The sequence below is a fragment of the Felis catus genome, chromosome D3, assembly GCF_018350175.1.
Source record: "Felis catus isolate Fca126 chromosome D3, F.catus_Fca126_mat1.0, whole genome shotgun sequence".
Taxonomy (NCBI): Eukaryota; Metazoa; Chordata; class Mammalia; order Carnivora; family Felidae; genus Felis; species Felis catus.
Window position 1 is genome coordinate 62,348,957 of NC_058379.1, and position 17,951 is coordinate 62,366,907.

The 17,951-nt window shown below is 39.3% G+C and overlaps 2 long non-coding RNA genes across 2 annotated transcripts in view; one reads left to right on the plus strand and one right to left on the minus strand.

Annotated features, from left to right (window-relative positions):
* The window catches only part of LOC123381407, a 303,452-nt gene that overhangs the window by 186,243 nt on the left and 99,258 nt on the right, over positions 1-17,951 (minus strand). The window lies entirely within an intron of this gene.
* LOC109493057 overlaps positions 5,482-17,951 on the plus strand; it is a 30,514-nt gene continuing 18,044 nt past the window's right edge. The window contains exon 1 of the long non-coding RNA XR_006588321.1: positions 5,482-5,565. This is a non-coding gene — a long non-coding RNA (uncharacterized LOC109493057). The remainder of the gene's footprint in view (positions 5,566-17,951) is intronic.

Genomic DNA, 17,951 nt, shown 5'->3' on the forward strand with positions numbered 1-17,951 from the left:
GGCTCAGGTCATGATCTCACGGCTTGTGAGTTTGAGCCCCGTGTCGGGCTCTGTGCTGACAGCTCAGAGCCTGGAGCCTGCTTTGGATTCTGTGTCTCCGTCTCTCTCTGCCCCTCCCCCACTCATGCTCTGTCTCTCTCTCTCTCAAAAATAAATAAACATACCAAAAAAAATTTAATTTATATTTTAAAAAATGACAAAAAGTACTTAACAGAGGGTGCAGAGCCTTCTCCCACTACTTGCCACTGCAGCTTTTCAAAGTGAATAGGGTCAAGGGCAAATGTACCGCTTGGCATCTGTGATATGTTATCATAAGCAACTTAAAGTCTGAAGGCCACTGTGATATGTTATCATAAGCAACTTAAAGTCTGAAGGCCAAAATTCACATCTTCAAAGGCATAAAGGAATAACCAAGCGCGTGGTCAAAGTAAATATATATTTTGAATATTTTGAATCCAGGAAACCAAGCAAGCAAGATACAAACACTAATCATCATAAGAGTGAAATTTAAGCTTAAGGCAAGGATGATTTTCCCTTTGACATCTGGTGATTGTCATATATGTTCTCTGCCTACCTGCAGATGACTCAGGACTTCAACAGAATACACACCTAGCTGGGGGCCAGAGTGCTACTGGCCAGACATATTCTGGTTAGAGCTTTGGTGAGGGCAGGAATTTTGTAGCCTCAGAAATTTTGTATATGACAACTCCTTGTCATCAAGCAGGTATATGTCACTAGTTGATTAAGTAAAATAGTACACATGTAAAATGTAATTGCTACTATAGTAGTGGCTTTGAGAAAGTTCAAGAAAGTGATGAAGATGATCTGACATAAATACTATAACAATAAGGATAATATCTAATTATTATTATTATTATTATTATTATTATTATTATTATTATTTACTGAGCACTTTATACATACCAGACTTTCTTCTAAGTGCTTTATCTCATTTAATCCTCACAATGCCTGTGAGACAGACACTATCATTACTTTCATTTTTAGATCAGGAAAGTAGGTTAGAAGAGGCAAATAGAATTAGGCAGATAGTAAGGTCTGGCACAGACACTACAACCCAAAATAACCAGATCTTCAACCTAAACTGTTATGGGGTTCTGCAGTATGATCCTGAGGAGTATAAAGGACTGGGAATGCATAGGGGAGAATAATAAACCATTAAACAAGATAGCTGGATGCAAGATTAGCTGGATGGGCTCAGAGTACCTCTACTTGGAAATGGGGAGATACACTGAATAGCTAGGGTAGGGCTAGATTCTAGAAGGAAGGCTTCAGGGACTATACATTTATAGACTTATAAATGTATAACTTCATGGGTTTCTGGTTTCCCCAAAGTCTCAGTCTCAGGAATTGCTAGAATTATTTTCTTTGTAAACCCAGGAGTTACTCATTATCAGACAAATATGAATTTAATTCTGGTGTTCATTCATGAGGAATTAAGACTTATGGCAGGTCACTTAACTGTTCCAGGTCTGTGTTCACATCTGTCACATGGGGATAATAACAGTACATATGTCATAGGGCTACAGTGAGACTTAAATGAGATAGTTCTCAAAACACATTCAGCCCTAAGTCTGACATATAGCAATCAGCCAATAAATATTAGTTTTTATCACTACTCTGCAGGGCACTGTTCTAAGAATTAAAAGCATAAAGTATGGTGTCAACCCCTGAACTGCTTAAGTTCAGAAAAGGAATACTGAGATAGTTGCTATTTGCAGATAAAATGACACAGGAGGAGTCTTTTCCATGAGGTGTCCCCCAGGAGTTGCAATTGAATCAGAATTACTCCCAGCTCAGCTTGTACTCTCACTGCCCTCAGTCTGTACCAAACATGTTGATAGGTTATATCTGCAAAATAAGAGACATTTGGTAAGAATGAGGCCTGTGTCCTGTCTATGGGTGGGTAGCTAAGGAACACGGAAAACAGAATTTGAAAGAAGAGCAGGTTTAATCCTGAACAAAGTGGCCGAGTGGGTGTGTGTGTGTGTGTGTGTGTGTGTGTGTGTGTGTGTCAAGTTGGTAATGTTTTCCTGGGACTAGTACACAAGGGAGAAAGAACAGGGTGAAATAAATTTGTTGGATCAATTAAATTAAGGTATCCTGAATGTCCATAGTCCTCTTCCAACCCGATCATTTAAAAAACAAGTTTGGGGTAACTCGTGCCTCCACATAGCTCTTCCACCATCTAGTGAACACATCACCATACTTTTCCAAGGATTCATTATACTCATAGTCCTTTTTTGTAGAGAAGAGCCCTTTGTTTAACCAGGTTTGTCTTCCTCAGAGTTACTTGCTCAAAAGTCACTTTTTGCTTTCCTCCTAATTTCCCTTTTTCCCTGTCCCACATAATTAATTGTACTCCTTGGTGTATCTGGTCCCTTCTGTATGCCAGGAGGGAAAGAATGTAATTAAATAAACTCATCTAAGGTAAGAATGACTGATATCTTTTCGATATTACCAGAATCAGGCATACTTTGAAAATGTATGCTGAAGATATATATTGAGTGACAGTATGGTTAGAATCTAGATTCAGCTAGAGTCAGGAGAAATCAAGCTCTTTCATACATTGAAGGGGGAAAAAAAAGAAGGCAATACAGGAGAGAGATTGTCGGGGTTTTCCGGCAACATGAACAAGAATCCCTTCTTGTGGTATGTTTGACCCAAAATTTCCTTGTTATATTGGAAAATACTCTCTCATAGAATACTATTAATGTGACACATGAATTTAGAACCAGGGGGAATTCTAATTTGAGAATATATGCCAGTGGTATTGAATTATGCCTTCTGGGAAGATGGTGATGATTCCAACAAAATTTTAGCAACAAAGCAGCACAAAGACCAATGACATTCAAATTGGTGTGACACAAAGATAACCAGGTAGACAGAAACATTCCGACTTTTCATCTCAGCTTGGGACTTGCAGGCCCCCTGATGAAAGGGACTCAAGCCACAGCATTGAGGACCACTCGATAAAGATGTTTTCCCAGTATGTGGCAGCAGTTAAAAAGCAAATAGGTTCCAGGGATATAACAAAAAGGGTTGGAAGATACAGTGGCACAATGAACAATGAAGCTTTTTTCTTCAGAGGGACTGGACGCCTGCCATCTTACCACCTGAAAGCTACAGGGCAGGTTGAAAGAATCCCAAGCAATGCGTCTGAGACAGCTCGAAGTGAGGATGATCTATTCTGAATGTCTGGGAAGCCGAATCACTGGCAGTCAGATGGAAGGATTCACAATTATGAAAGGCATGGCGAAAGCTGATCAGATTCTCCTTTCTACTAGGCTTCATGCTTCAAAACAACCAGAACCTCATTTTATTAAAATGCTCATCGCTGTCAGTTAAGGAGACGGGAGTCTGCTTGACAGCATTGCCTAAAAGGCATTGTTAGGGATGCTGGCGGGGCTCTCAGGCCACCTGACCCAGACAGGGCTCTTGCTTATGCATCCTCATAGCACAGTATTGGAAGCTAAAATACATTGTGAAGACAAGTCAGGCTGATTTCTAGATTAAATTCCCCTGTCCACTGCTGTGTGCTTCACCGAATGTGGTAAGCTAAGCGTGAACTTCAGCAAAAGGGCTGTTGAGCAAATAAAGGCAGATAAAGAATGTTAAAGGGCTAAAAAAAAAAAAAATTATAAATTGCAAACTGTCAGACCATCTATAGCCTCAGCCAAGTCCAAATGGCTTCATTTTCCTTTTCTAGCCTAGCCAGTCCGCTTGTGTCTCTCCCACTGGTATTTTTGGGATACAGTCCAGGCCATTATGAATAGATCCAACAATGTGCAGTGATCTTGAAGCTTGCAGAAAAGTTTGGGACTACTTAAATTACACCCCATTTATCTTTACCAGGGGATTGTGTAGATCTGTCAAAAGTATCCTTGGTTCCCCGGTGAGCTAACTTGCAGTAATTCTGCCATTTGGGAAAGATTTAGAGGTGCAGTTCATAATAAATGCTCAGGATTCAGTATTTCCTTTTAGTTGAATCTTCTGTCTCCTTCCATTTCAATGACTATAACCTCTTTCCCTTTGTAACATATAGCCATTCACCCTGGGTGTCTTTTCAGTTAGATATGAAGTGATGCTCCTTTGTCAACTTTAACCTTCACCCAGACATGGAAGGCTGTTTCCATACTCAATCAAGCCATTTGTTAAATGTTTATTTGCCAGGGGTACAGCTAGTTCAACCTCCTGTGTTCCTGAATGTGATGTTTTTCCTTTTCAGAATGGTACTTAACTAAAGCAATATTGTAGGGTAACTGCTGGAGTTTTCAAGAATCCAGATGCCAGAGTATGTGGTCTTGTGGCAAGAGCCCATGTCCTAGAGTCAGAGGAGCTGAACTATATACCAGGTTCTACTCTTGGTAACTCTGCAATTTTTAGAGTTTATCTGGTTCAGCCTTGGTTTACTCCTTCTGTGAAATGAGAGCGGTGTTTGCCGTCAGAAATGTATTAATAATTAACCTATGTGATACACATAAGGACTATTTCACATAATGCCCTGTTTTGACTAACTGATCCTTTCTGCTTCTCTTCTTTTGCTTTACTTTGTACCTACTTTCTCTCCTCTCTCCGTCTCCTTCTCCCATCCTTCTGACCTTTTTCTGTATCCTATTCTGTCTGCAATATTTCCCAGTTACCCCCTCCACTCTTGCCAGAAAAGTCTGTTAACAGACCGTACACATGCAGCACTCACTCCTGCAGACTCTTTGCTCACATGGCCCCCTGATTAGGTCTGTAATTGTCTCCCCATGCCCCAAGCATTATTCAAAGACTGCTCTTCCTTTAAGATTCTACTTCAGTCTTTCACTGTGTACACCAGTCTGATAATTCTACCCAATTCTCAGCTCTTTTTCCATCTCAATCCCTACTATACCTACTTTGTGTCCCTTTAAGAGTTGGTCACTCTTCTCCACGTTTTTATTTGTTTGGGTTTTGTCTGCATAGAGTCTAAGCTCACTAAGGTCAAACTTGTACATAGTTTGTATTCCCTGAAGCACCTATAATATTTGTAGATAGCTTGTAGGCCTTAAAATATGTTAAATGAAGGGTGACTAAATCTCAGTCCAATTTTCCACTTTGGTCTTAACTATTTTAACATTTATATCTATAGGTGAGAGAATTCCCTCATTCTCCTATAAGGTTCTCACTCACAGGCCAATTGCTGTCATGTTTCTAGTTCGCAATTAAATATTTAGCTAAAGTTATTTAAAAAAAATAATATTGAAAGAAAAAGCCTTCTGAATAAAATTTTGACTACTGTCTATGGCTTTAGTGTATTTAGGGTATTATAATATATGATGATGCTCTGGTAAATGTTTTAACGTTGTTGTAGGAAAAGTGGGGGGGGGGGGGAACCCTTATCTGTTCTGTTTGTCAGTTTCCATGGTGTAAATAGTCTCATCATGGCTGACTTTGAGCTTCCAAAGTGATGTCACAGAGTACAAATTTGCACATTAAAAGATGTGTGTGCACATTCAGCCTCTTGAGTCATTACATGCCAGCTCCAGCTCACCAATGAATATCCCACCATCTTTAAAACAGGTGATGATTTTCTCTGTTTTAGAATATCTTAAGATCTTATCTCTCCAGACAGCTCTAAAATACATTCATTCTGTAAATATCATTCCCATTGACAAAAAAACCAAGAGCTGTCCAGGGATGAACTTTCCACTTTGGGAAATTTTTCTCAGAATTCCTTCCTAATCTGCTTTAATAAAGACTGACATGTTTGTCCTTTAACATGAAGAACTGAAATCATCTCTCTTCATCTCCAGAATGAGTTCACCTCTGTAGTACTAACATTGCTTTATTCATCTCTATTTTTATGAGCATATGCTAAAGAAATGGAATTCACTGAGTGTTTCTTTCATTTTAAAAAAGCTGTTGGCATATAGCATTAGTTTGGTATACTTACACACCAGCACACATGGAACTTTCATTCCAGGCATTGGTCTTTATTTCTTAAAATTCCTCCTTTCCTAAATATACTTCTAGTCAACAACACTCTGATAACTGTTTTACCTCCAGGATGGTAGATTCCAGCATTTCCCACCATGGCTGATTTTAAGCTTCCAATAAATTGACAAAATTCCTGAAAATGTATTCGTCGATTCTAGTGAGCTTAGACTCTAATAAAAACAATCCAGCTTCAACACATCTCTGCCCCACTGCACCTATGGTGGTACCTTATGGTACTAATGCAAAGTGGGTGAGGCATCTCTTTTTCATATTCTATTCAATGCCACACTTCTAAGGATTGTCTACTTCAGAAAGTACGCTTGAACTGTACATATTCAAAGGACGAAAATTCTAGTCTCAATCTTCCATAATTAGCTTTGGGACTTTATGCCCATCTCTTAACCTTCTTTGGTCACTACTACAACATATGTGAGATGCCTTTCCAGCTCCAACATTCATCTTTCTGATCTAAGTGTAGATAAATGGGCTTTGCAATAATAAGCAAGTCTATATGCCTTTGGCACCTGTGTCAAGTATTACACATCTATAGATGTTACATCTGTAACAAGTTTCAAATAGCTTAAAAGTTTCAAAATTTCAAGTAGTTTACACCTTACCAAAAAATGTGACTGAAGCATAAATTGTCGATACATATTAGCTTATCAATTCCTTCTGCAGAAAACATCTCTGACATTTTACTCTTTCTGCTTACTCCTGAAGTCATCTCTGTAACTCTTTACCCATCAGGATTGTTGCTTTATTTCACCTTTGTTTTGTTTTCTTATTGTTGTTTTGTTTCTCTCCCTTTGAAACACAGTGATAAAGACCTGGGAAATAGGTTTGATTAATTTCAAAAATTCATGTTATCAGCTGTCCATCCCAGCAGATGGATCACATGCATCACAAAACATTCGGATCTTGTCTCTGTCCTAAGGTTATAATTCTTATATATCTAGCTCTCCTTTGTTAGGCCATTCCATTATTTAACATAATGTATACTAACAATTTTGCACACTACAGATAGAAATACTGGCTGTCTCTAGAGAATATAGGAAGATAATATATTTGTTTTCAGCAGAGTTAACATTACTTTATGCGACCTCTGTACATGCAACATAGCAAACAGCAACTCTAAACCAGTGCAAATCAAGAATTCAGCTCAGGCATCTAACCTCATACTGTTCACATGTCAAAGTGAGCTCAAGCAGCAGGAAACTGGCCTGCTCTTTCTAATTACAATTATGATAAGAGTTTAGCACAAGTCTACTTAAAATCATAAAACCTTTCGGTGCAAGATTGGTGTTTTATCTCATTGTATATTCATATGATTAGGTTTATTTGACTGCTCAGAGGAAAAATTGACTCTCATTGTCCAACATATTCTTATTTAGGATGCTACGAGGAGTAACCCATGTGCAATCACACATTGTCTAGTTTTCATGCAAATAACACAAGCGTGAAAAAACAAGGTGATGGGAAAGGCTTTTACTCTCCTCCCTAAAGCTAATCTCTCCCTTCCAGGGAGACCACAAATCTCAGGTTCAAATAAAAAAAGTCTTTAATTGGGTGGAATTTCTATGCAAAAAAAAACTAATGCTATTTGGACCAGCAGGCAAGTGCAATTCTCCATCTCGCCAGGGAACCACATTTTCTCTAGTAAGCTGGGTCCCTCTTTCCCAGCACTGGTAAGGCAAAAAGTGTTCCAATTAGTGAAGCTGATTTTTCTCCTATCAGTCTTCTCTCATGTGCCAGTGTGGGGTAAGTAAGGGTAGGCACAGAAAATTGCTTTAAGTCATTGATGGAAGAACCAACTGATTGACTGATATTGGGCTGAAGCAATCTTCCTGTTCATCCATTGGTTTGCCACTCATCGGGAAGCCAAGAGCACTGAAAGTGAGCCAAGCCTGTCAGATGTGCCACTGAGAACACTGTTCTTTGCGGAATATTTTTGGAAGCCAGATGCCAATCACTCATGGGACTTTGCCATTCAATAAGAATTTCAGATGTGGACTTTAATTATAGTCTAGCAGAAAAAAGATGATGGAGGGAGCAGAAGCAGCTTTATTTTTAGCAAACCCAGCTCTTAGCCACCACAAACCCTGTGAATCTATTTTAGGGGCTTATCATTGTTGTTTGGTGGCTTTCATCAATGTTGCTAAAAAGTATCAGGTTGACAGTTTGGGGAGCTGAAGATCTTCACCCTAGATAAGTGGAAAGATAACAATGGTCACATCTAGGAGAAGCTAGGCCCCCGATGATCTGGTACTAACTTACTGAACTTGCTGAACCACCTCTAGGAGATGTAGAAAAGTTTGGATTTTAAGAATAAGCAGTTGCCTCTAATATCTGCCTCAAAACACTTTAGGGAGGCAGAGCAAGCTAGTCAAGAAGTCTACAACTGAGTGAGGGAATGAAGTAGAAATTAAAGGAGAGAAGAGTTCTAATTTTATTAACACTTTAGTCTCTATGCAGACTCTCATGGACCACATAGATTTCTACTGAAACAGTCATTTTGGCTGAGGCAATCAGTAAGGTATTGACATGTAATGAGCACAAACTTCATCCTAGAGAACACAATAATTCTTCCCTCAGGGCTTCCACATACATAATTGGAGAACATGTCAATAGGTGGAAATGCATAACATCCATACTTGTATTATATAGTAATAGTTTCATAGAAATCCTAACTGGGTTCAGAGAAATGGCAACAAATTTAGTGGTGATATTTAGGAAGTCGGCTTTAAAAAGATGGCCATGACATATCCCACCCTGACCCCACACATACACACACCCTAGCTAGGAGTTGGACATAAACTCTTTTTATACCATGAGGCAATCATCAGAAAATAAAGACTTGATACATGTGAATTGGCAACCTACTGCCAAGAGGTCCCCTCAGTCCATTACCATTTCCTGAGCTCTGCATCCTCCATTTTTTAACTTAATGTTAAAGGGCAATGAGCCCAAGACACCCTACTTGGAGGTTGCTGTTTTATTATTTATTTATTATACTCAATGTGCTGTCTTTACATACTCCCTCATTTCAAACCATGGTCATTATAGGCCATGAATATGTATTAAACAAATAATGCTTGAATGATACTGCTTTGGAATTAAGGAAAATTATATCCTGAATACATGGAGAGCCCTGGAGGAGCTTGCAATCAAATAAGAAGACTCAACTAATTCAGCATAGGCTTCAAACACATGTAAGGACTCACTGTTTACTATTTATTTTCATTCAAAAACTATGCATTGAACACTTACAGTATGTGATCTCTGATTTGATCTAAGTGATTCTGGGGATATATAATAGATACATAATGTAGCACCTGCCATCTACTATAGCATACAAGTTAAAAATGTACTGCAGATGCAATTACATATAATAAAATACCAAAATGAGGGACTTAAGTAATATGAATTACCTAAGATCAGATCAGAAAGAGATCAGTATGGGCTGATATATTTAGTAAAGATTTCAAAAAACTCCATGGAGATAAGGCAATTATCTAGTTAATAGCATAATAATAAATAAATTGAAAAAATTACCCTAAATAATGGACTTTTGGGCTGAAATTATCTACTTCATGATTCCGATTTGGTTAGAAAAATGAGGTATAGATTTTGGGTAGCCACAAAAACACTGTTAATTAGATGGGTTTACGTTTAAAGATATATCATCAAATTGGAACGATAACAGACTAAAAGGACCTTTTAGTAGTCTGCCTTTTCAGTGCTATAGAAGTAATACGTGTAGTTCCCTTTTGTGAATGGACCACTGTGATCTGAGGTGACCATAATGTAGAGTCCAAGTTCCACTGGCTCGTCTCCTAGGCATGTTTGGAACAGTTCCTGTTCTCATACTATGTCCATATGAAGTGGACAAAACTACCACCATCTGTTCAAAGCAGCAAGGGATAGCCCATAGCAGCAAGTCCTAATGACCTGTCTTGATCAATTCATCACAAGTATTCACTGAATTCTTGAGATGTTGAAGACAATCTTCAGAAGTATGTGGAATACAAAGAAGATTCCTGCCCTCTAAGAGCTTACTAAAGAGTAGGGAATCAAGAGATGAACATATAAAAAACAACTAATTATAAACAATATAATAAATAATAAAAGTCAAATGAATAATACAAGATATGGAAATGTAAGTAATGGGGATCAGTTTGAGAGAAATATTTCTCCCTTCCCCAGCTCTTTAAAATTACCAGCACATCTCCTCCCCTTCCTCACACAGCAGTCAGGCAAAGGCCAGCTAGCTATAGACAGAAATCCATTTCCTGGCCATCACCCAAGTCTGCTTTCAGACTTGCTTGCCTCCTTTACCCTATACTCTGGCTCTCAATATCTACTTCTAGCTCCTCAGTTTGGCAACTTATTGAAACTCTCCTTTCTAGTTTAGTAACACTGGTTCCTTCTTGGCTTTCCCCTCTGCACCTTCCCCTGAATTCTGTATCTCCATAGCTTCAGATAACAGACTATCATTCCCCAGCCTAACAGAAGACTAAAAAGCCAGGTCATCCTCTGGCCACTCCTGCCAAACAAAAGTAGCATCAGAGCAAAGAAGAAAGGACAATTAAAACATGCATACTGTGTCAAAATAAAATTAATGCCAAGCAGTCAAAAGTTCAGCATTAGAGAAGGAAAGGATGATGTTCTTCCAACTTGATCATTTCCCAAAGCAGCCACTGAGAAGCTTTAAGCCACTATCTTGAAACCCTTTTGTAAGAATTTAATGTTGACCATTCTATTTGTTGGGTTAGTGCCTACTGCTTGGTCACTTGTCTACCCAACTGTGCTTCATTTTGTTCTATGGCTTGACTGGCCTATGCTAATAGACGGTGTGTCTATGGTCATCAACCTGTTGTACTCTCTTTTTGATTTTGACTCATATTTACTGATTGCTGTTCAAGACAAAAATAAGTGACTTCTAGAGCACAGGCAGAGTTCTTAAGCATTTCAGATTCTCTTATCTTCTCAACTAGGATGTAATTTCTAATGGAAAGGACTCCTTTTGTTCTAAGTCTTGAAAAGAAGGGAAAAGTAAGACAAGAATATTTACTCTTATACCTCCATAGTTACCTTCTTCCTACGGCCAAAATCTTTCATTCCTAACCCTCAGAGACTTTGAAGAATTTCAATTAAAACTCATAGAATAAAGGGATAGGAGAGCAAGGTAGGAAAGTGGGTTGTTTGAACTTGCTTTCAGGAGAACAGAATCAACATTTCCCCTGACTCCCTACATCTTAAAATGTGGCAGCTCAGTTATGGGTGATGACTAAAGGACTCTCTCTATGACTCTTTTATGACCACTCAGAATGTAACTCAGGTGCTCAAAGACCAAGAAGACAGATGCTGTAAGCAATTCTAATGTGTCTGGGGACAGTCGTGGTGGCCAAGCTGTCAGCAAGGTTGATATGCTGACACAGTGCCATAGAGTAACACCAACAGCCCTATCTCCTAAAAGCAAAGCCTCTACAACAATTACTGGGTTATTAGGTTATAACATGTAGTTTCTTAAGGAAAAAGCAAATATGTGAACCATTATCACTTCCTATCATTGTTTCAATCACCTCCTATAACTATATATATATATATATATATATATATACACACACACATATGTATGTATGTGTGTATATATATATATATATATACACACACACACACACATATATATATATATATATATATATATATATATATATATGGCATTAACTCTAGAGCTAGAGATTCTGAATTTGTTTCTGTATGTGACATTTGGAAAGAACTGAACCTCGCTGTATTTTGCTTTCCTCATCTAAAATGGGGATATTGATATCTATTTCACAAGGTTGTTGTAAGGATTTAAATGAGATGGTATAGTAGGGTCTAGTAAGTGCTATTTAAGTGTTAGCTATGTGTGTTGTTATTATTACGAGTTGTCCAGTGCTTATAGACAAATACTTAAAAAGTACAAGTAATCCCTCCATTGTCTTCTAGAAAAGTTCCCAACTCCTTAGATGAAAATACCATTCAAGTCAACAAATACTTAATTTTTTGCTCAAAGAAGAGGGATTCAAAGAATTAAACACACATGGTTCTGAGCGTCTTACTCCAAGGGAGTTTCTAGTAGAGTTTCATAGGATGCACAGTGCTATCCACATTTGAAATCCATTATCAACTCACTCTGATCTGTGAATTACTCTTTTTACAAAAAGGCAAATATGAACACCCCCCCTCATTTCCACCCATGAACAGATTAAATAGATTTTTGCCTAAAGAATCCAAGGCATGCAGGACAGAGGACTCAACAATGAACCACAGAACCTCACAAACAAAAGAGGACACATTCTAATATCAAACATTCGTCCAACACATCTCAAAGGAACCAAACCTCCTTCTCTTTGGAACCAAAGCCTCTTGAGCCTTGCTATGCCTGAAGAAAAGTTTGAGCGTTTTTTTTCCTATGCTGCAATTGATATTGCCTGCCTATGGGACAAAAGCCCCAATATAAGAAAAGTACACCCAGCATAAACTACCATGGGACAATGTCGCAGAAAAGGATTAGCAGAATTCGAATACTGAAAAATTCACACTGGATCTAAACAGAAAAAAATGTCATAATGGTAACAGGCTAAAGCTTCTCGCTAACTCCTTCCAGGTGAGGTAACTAGAAATGAATATCACAACCACGTTACATTCAAGGTATAGTTCATTATATCCTTCTCTGCCTAGCTGAAATAAATAGTGCACTAAGAAAGCTGACATATCATAGTGTATGTTCTGTTGGTCTCAGCCTAACCTGTGTGTGTTCTTAGAGGTCTCAAGTTAAAGAACCTTCCAAGAGGTGTTAAAAGGAGCTATCTGAAATAATAGGATCCTTCCTCATGACTGGAACCAAGATCCTGGTGTCCAAAGTGGACAAAACTGGATAAGAAACACCTACCTATTGGGGCGCCTAGGTGGCTCAGTTGGTTAAGCATCCAACTTAGGCTCAGGTCATGATCTCACAGTCCATGAGTTTGAGCCCTGCATTGGGCTCTGTGCTGACAGCTTGGAGCCTGGAGCCTGCTTTGGATTCTGTGTCTCCCTCTCTCTCTGCCCCTCCCCTGTTCATGTTCTGTCTCTCTCTGTCTCAAAAAATAAACATTAAAAAAAAAAAAAAACCTATCTATTACAAAAGGTTCCTTAACAGTCTGGGGGCACTAACAGTGGCCTTGCACCTAGGCCTCTATTTTCCTATTGCAGTGGTATCTGCAATTACTCCCTTCTAGTCTCTACATCACTTTTTAAAGATAAGTTGGTTTCTCCCCTCTTTGGCATGCATCGCAATTTCTCTGGTCTAGAATATTACTTTCATAGTCCTCATCACTTATTGAAATTTTATCTCTCCATTAAGACTCAATTCCCACCTCTGCACATCATCCCTGATCATCCCAGCCTAAAGGGCATTCTCTCCCAATTTATAATTGTGAACTAGTTAAGAGGAGTCACTCTGTTGGTTTCTCTTTCCCCCTCTTCCCCAGTGAACTCTGCATATGTTATTTGTTATATGAATTTTATCACTTCTAAATGCTACTATATTGTGATTGTTTCCTTATCCCATTTATGTTGCCTCTAAATACATGTATAAAAGACTGACTATATTACAGCTCAGATGAGTAAGCTAGAAGGTAGGGAAAAAAAATGGAAAAGGCATCAGGACCATGCTGTACATAAAACAGTCCTCACTCTTGAGCAGGGCCTTGGCTTTGACTTCATGAACTTTACCAACAGCCAGTGTTTTTTCTTTTAATGATGTTATTTTTAATTAAGTAAAGGAGTTACAAGCTAATCTTTCACAAATGGAGTGAAAAGAAGGACTCCTTCACTTTAGGAATGAAATCTTGTTTCATTTCCCCTTTGATGTCTGTATTTAGGTTGTCTTTTGTGACCTTGGCAGGCAAATTCTACCACTGTGCAGCTGAGGTTACGTGACAGAAGGGCCTGGCCTTCTCCAAGCAGCATTTGCTCACCCTACAGAACTTATCTGGTGATTCCAAGGAACAAATGGCTTTTGCTGGGCTCTTCAATAATATGATTTGCATGCTTGAAATGAGATCGCCAAAGTAATTGTAGAATATTGCTTGCCATTACCGTCATTAAAAACAGGCAGATGTAGGAGCACTCCCAGGGAAAATCTTCCTGCTGGGTTTTCATGGAGATAAGTGCACAAAATCCACTTTTGAAAAGATGTTGAATGGAATGAATTTGCCATTCACTGGCTGTCTGATGATGATTTGCTTGTTAATTGGAAGTTTAGGCTTTAGAGAAGCCTTAACAAATTTGATTGCTAAATTCAGGAGGTTTACTCCCTCCTTACAAGCCATATTCAGAGGCATAAATCCTACTTTTTGCATGTGTGTCTATGTGCTCATTTAGAATCTCTGTGAAAAGAAACCAATCCTTGACCCTCCTGCCAGTGCCACTTTCTGGAGTGACTTTACCAACAAACAAGGACAAAGCATTTTGTACATCTGGAAGTGTCTCTAGGGCCCAAATATTCACTAAAAGGGGAGGGGACAGAGCCAAGAGATAAGCTGAGAGAAAGGGCAGAAATGTTATTAGGTTATTTCAATGTACATGTCTGTTGAATGTCCCACACTTTGCTTCTAAAAACCAGGAGGCTGGACCCCACTTCTGGCACCATTTTATTTCCTTTGCAAATCAGCTCTACTGCTGCTAATAAACTCAAGTAAAATGTGAAACGGGACGGTTGGGGAGGGGTGGGAGACAGCCAGTGAGAAAACATTTGTTTGGAAATCCTGCTGCTTTTCCTCTCTGTTCAGACACAGGCTGAGTGTCCTCTGATCTGAACAATGTCAACTAGCTGGCAAGGTTAGCAGCCCCCTGAGAAGGGTCTGCTTTATTTTTAACGACCACAGTTGCACATCTACAAAATGACTTTATTTATCCCTGTCATTACCTATCCAGATTAGTTTCCTCTAAGTGACGATAAGTTTACTGCCAGCCAAGGAGAATGACAACTGCCATGTGGGGCTACATGAGCAGTTATGTAAACAATCTACACAAGAGCTCCTGTACAGTGTCATCTAGCATTTCCAAAATCTAATAGTTCTAGAAAGAATGACCAAATAGCCTTTTCTTTTTATCATTCCAGGGGATTCAATAGTGTATATGTACATCATCTAATAAGCCTGCACCAAACATTATTTCTAACAAATGATATTGGCATGTAATTACACATAACATAAATATACAGTGGGATCAGTTCTATGCAGAGGCTACAAATAATAGCTATTTTAAATATTTACTAAATTAAAAGCCTCTCCCTGATCCTTAGTCCTTGTGGAGTCTTATGGAGTCCTTGTGGAGTCTTGTGTTTGTCATTACAAACAACATACCTAGGCACTCCTAAACCTCAACAGCCATAAAGAGGTAAATTCTCCCTCTGGGAGGTTAATACTGCAGCCTCACATGCTTTCTGCAGTTTGTGAGACACAGACCATTGTGGCTGCATTCATTTACTCAAAAGTATGTTTTAGGTGTTGTCTATGTGTCACGGTCTGTGTAGATGCTGACGATATAATGGTGAGAATGGTCTCCTCTTTCAAGGAACATATAATCCAGTGGGGATGAAATGAAACTGGACAGCTGTAGTGGTAAAACTTAACAAGGATTACTTATGAGGGAAGAGCAACCAACCTAGTCTCAGTGATCTAGGAAAGGCTTCCTGGAGAAGGTGACCATTAACTAGACACCTAAAGAATGAGTAGAGGAGAGGAGAAGAGGGACAAGATGGTTTGGGTGGAAAAACACCATATACAGAGACTCAGCTGCAGGAGACTGTGAAACACACTCAAAGGCTGGGTGATGTTCAGGAGAGCTGGAAGACAGCATGAGCCAGGAAAGTGGCAGTGCTGATGAGAAAGGGGATCCTGGGTTGTGAAGGAGATAGGCGGGGTCGTGAAGGCTTTTGTATCCCTGGCTCCTGGCACAGCGATTACTAAAAAATATATACAGAATGAATACATGCATCGATGAATGAAAAGTCAGGGACATATATGAAATCCTGGCACTAACGAGGACCAAGAAGAAACATTCGCTTTGCTCAGAATTTAGGGACATAACCAGCTCCCCTACATACCATTCTTATGACTCTACAAAGGGACCAAAACAAACAAAAAAACAACTGTGAAGCAAATCATATTTATGCCAGAGCTTTGCTGAAATCATAGAAAAGTCACCTCAACAGAAAGGGGCCAGAAAGGTTTTGCCTGACTTGCCCTTAGGGCATCATAGCAAGGACCCGCCTACCTCCTCAAGGGTGGTCCAGACACTTCATTTCTGGTTACCACGTGGAAACTGAAAACAGAGAGCACTGCTCCCAGTGATATTCAGAAATTAAGGGAATTTTCCAAAATAATTTAAAAGAAAAGACCATTTTCCCAGGACACTTTGGGGAGAGGGGAGCACAAGAGCGGAAAAAGGAGAAAAAAGGGAAAGACTTACTCTGTCCTTCAAGCTACCCCTCAGTGTCTCTCCAACTGAACCTTTCTCACACCAGTTCCCTGAATAATGCTAGTTCTAAACAAGGAACTAACCACCTCTGAAATTTCAGCCACACCCCAGAGACACAGGAGTGCATCCTATCATAGATACAAGATGCTGCTTGCCTGATAGGAAACAACAGCTCACTGATGGGGTTGATACGAAAACGATGCTAAGGAGACCCTTGGCTGGCAAAGCAGTGATTGCAGGGAAGCAGAGTTCAGCGAGGATGGGGTTTCTGCTGCCACTTCAAAACAGAGCAGGCCTCTGTCCCATTACGGTAATTGAATTCAGTCACAATACTTAATTTATTTTGAATTTCAGATTGTAGGAAAGAACACATGATATTTTTTTGTCTGTCAAAAAGAGGCACAGTGTGGGGGCACCTAGGTGGCTCAGTCTATTAAGCATCCAACTTCAGCTCAGGTCATGATCTCGTGGTTCATGAATTCAAGCCCTACATGGGGCTCTGTGCTGACAGCTCAGAGCCTGGAGCCTGCTTCGGATTCTGTCTCCTTCTCTCTCTGCCCCTCCCTGCTCACACTCTCTCTCTCTCTCAAAAATAAATAAACATTTAGAAAAAGGGAGGGCACAGTGTTACAAAGGCTGAGAAACCGCACACAAACCCTGTGACAAAGCCTGCTATCTTTCTGGGTTTCTTTCTATTCAAGATTTTTAAACATCAGTGGCTCCTCACACAACATACACACACACACGCACACACATGCACACACACACACATGCACACAGTACAATAATGTCATTTATTTAGGTAGTGCTTGCCCCCATCTAATGCTAGGATATAGTCTCTCCTTGTTTCATCTATATTGGGTAACTGATCTTCTATATCCTATGAACTTAAGATAAAACAGAGAGTGTTTATTCACCAGAGTTAAGGGAAATTAAACAGAGCAAGCAGGGCTAGTAAAGAGTTACAAAGTTTTATCCAAGGTCAGCTTTGCCTGTTAGTAGTAGAGCTGGAAATAAAAGTCAGGACTCCCCCTTCTTTTTCCTGTCCTGTGCCCATTGGACCAAACTGCTCTCAATCAATAGGCAGCCAGTTATGACGGATTCACATTCTACCCAGTGTCAATAAAAACAAAAATCAAGTTTTAATCAAAACACATAACCAAGATCTACATTTCTCTTGGCCACAATAAATCTTCCCCAAAGGAAGCGGGCTAAAATTCTTTACATTTAAAAAATGAGCTCCGCTGGGACTCCAAATTCCAGTTCGATTTTTGAGCCAAGGCATTTTTTTTCTTTATCATGCACTTGGTGCTGTAGTGTGATAAGGGCCCCATGCAGACCATAAAACTAATTTATCATCTGTAAGGTATACAAAGAAAATGGTAGCTGCCTACTTGTCTGCTTGACATATGAGGTCATTTTTGCCGCTAGCTTTCTAATACTGAGCAATTTTATCA